The sequence below is a fragment of the Orycteropus afer genome, unplaced genomic scaffold (genome assembly GCF_000298275.1).
Source record: "Orycteropus afer afer isolate SDZICR_OR568_19922 unplaced genomic scaffold, OryAfe1.0 scaffold00136, whole genome shotgun sequence".
Classification (NCBI taxonomy): Eukaryota; Metazoa; Chordata; class Mammalia; order Tubulidentata; family Orycteropodidae; genus Orycteropus; species Orycteropus afer.
Genome location: NW_006921723.1, coordinates 905,633 through 907,975, shown reverse-complemented (window position 1 = coordinate 907,975; position 2,343 = coordinate 905,633). Strand labels below are relative to the sequence as shown.

Below are 2,343 nucleotides of genomic sequence, written 5' to 3'. Positions count from 1 at the left end.
AGACTATGGCCCCTAGCTACCTTTCAGATCTGGAACTGAACCCACTCCCGTGGCTTCCAGCCAAACAATAGACAGGCATATAGAGAGAACATTTGCATCAGGTAGGTACAATCCTTAGAATAGTCAATCATGGGAGAGCAGGAGGGCAGTATTTGTACAGGGAGATAGCTCAGAGGACAGGAGTGCATAGGAAAGAAGGACACAAGGAACAGGTAACTATAGGGAGGAAGTGGGAAGAAAGCTGTTACATTGCAGGGAATTGCGGTCAATGTCATGAAACAAAATGTGTATGAACGGCTGTATGGAAAATGAATTTGCTCTGTAAATTTTCACCCAGATCACAGTTCAAAAAATTTGTTTAAAAAACTACAACTGAAGAAAAAAAAAAAAAAAGGAAACTTTGGGTTCCTCAGTAAGTTAACATGAAATTACCATGTTGTTGTTGGCAGCTGCCGTATGGTCAGTTCTGACTCATGGTGACTCCACGTGTGTCAGAGTGGAGCTTCCCCACAGGTTTTCAGCGGCAGCTTCTTCAGAAACTGATCACCAAGCCTCTCTCCTGAGGCACTTCTTGGTGGATTCTAATCACTAGTCATTTGGCTAGTGATTGCACACTTAACAATTTGCACCATTCTGGAACTCCAAGAATTATCATATAACACAGCAATTCCACTCCTGGCTATCTACCCCAAAGCACTGAAAGCAGGGACTCTAACAGCAACCTGTATACCAATATCCACAGCAGTATTATTCACAACAGCCAAAAGATGGGGACAATCCAAAAGTCCATCAGGAAGCCGAGAGAGAGAGAGAGAGATGTAGCCAGTAGCTCGACATCCATCACACATGGGGATCAGCATTTAGACAGTGTCCAGGTCCAGCAGGCACCAACACCCGGTTGCTGGGCGTTTACTCTATACCAATTGAGTAAAACCTTCTTGGATCTTTTCTTCTGCACACACAACTGCAGGACAGTGAACCATCCCCCTTCCAACCTCATAGAAGTCTAGGGACACATAGAGAGGGAGGGTGTAGTTGACTCAAGGAAAATAACCCAAAACCTCACCTGCCTATTTACTTAATGATGCTACTATGGCCTATCATTTATTTCCTGGTCTGAGAAAGGCTGGGGCAGAGAAAGGGGGTGAGTATCTTTGTTTCCTGGCTCTGCGGTAACAGAGATATCACAAGTAGGTGGTTTAAAGAATGTAAATTTACTGTCTCACAGCTCTGGAGTCTGAAAGTCTAAATCGGGGTCTTGGCCATGTGGACCTTGTCATTAGTGCCAGCCGTTCCTGGGTTCCTCAGCGTGTAGTCGATCCTCACATGGTGTCTGTCTTCCCCCATGTGTGCCTGTCTCTGAATCTAATATGCCCTTTCTGTAACTCAGAAGTGATTAGGTTTAGGCTCCATGAATATAACAAAGAAAACTCTATTCCCAAACAGGATCACATCCAGACACCAAAAAACAAACCCACTGCCATCCAGTCCACTCCAACTCATAGCAAGCAACCCTATGGGACAGAGTAGAACTGCCCATAGGGTTTCCAAGGCTGTAAACGCTTATGAAAGCAGACTGCCTCATCTTTCTCCCACAGAGTGGCTGATGGGTTCAAACCTCTAATCTCTTGGTTAGCAGCCAAATACTTTCACCACTGTACCACCAGGGCTCCACTCCAGATAGGGGTTGGGATTCCAGTGAATACTTTGAGGGGACACAGTTCAATCCATAACAATGAGCGACTGAAGTTTGGATGTAGACTTTGTAATCCCTGTGAGTATCAGACAGGAAAATACAGAATTGGCCTGAGGTTTTATCAGGAATGGAGAACAAGTAGATGGTGGTCATTTCAGAGCAGGAGAGAGAGAGATAAGGCTGTTTATGATTTGCACCTCATGGAGCCCAACTGATTCTATAAAGTGCCCGCAAATTTGCTCAACAAGTGTTTGTGTAGTGTCATCTCTGTGTGAGACATTTGGGATAGAGACTTTGGGATAGAGAACACTATGTTTTAGTGTGGGAAGTCAGGCAGGATGTACCAGGAGCAAAGGACAAAAAAATGGGGCTGTGCCAAGTGCTAGGAAGAAAATAAAACGAGTGGTGTGAAAGAGAGTGATGAGATGAGGAAGAATGGTGAGGTGAGGAGCACATGGACTTCTGCTCTCAGAGAGAGAAGGTGCCATTTGAGTGGGGATCTGACAGGAGGGAACTTGATGACAGCTGGTAACAATATTTCTTAACGGTATGAGTGGGTTTCCACTCCTCTTGCAAACAGGAACCAGACAAGTATCCCTTCTATCGCCACTTTTATTCAACATTGTATTGGAAGTCCCAGCCAGGGC

The 2,343-nt window shown here is 45.0% G+C and overlaps 1 protein-coding gene across 1 annotated transcript in view; it reads right to left on the bottom strand.

The window, feature by feature from the left end:
• Positions 1 to 2,343, bottom strand: part of NWD1 (NACHT and WD repeat domain containing 1) — a 117,203-nt gene that overhangs the window by 74,137 nt on the left and 40,723 nt on the right.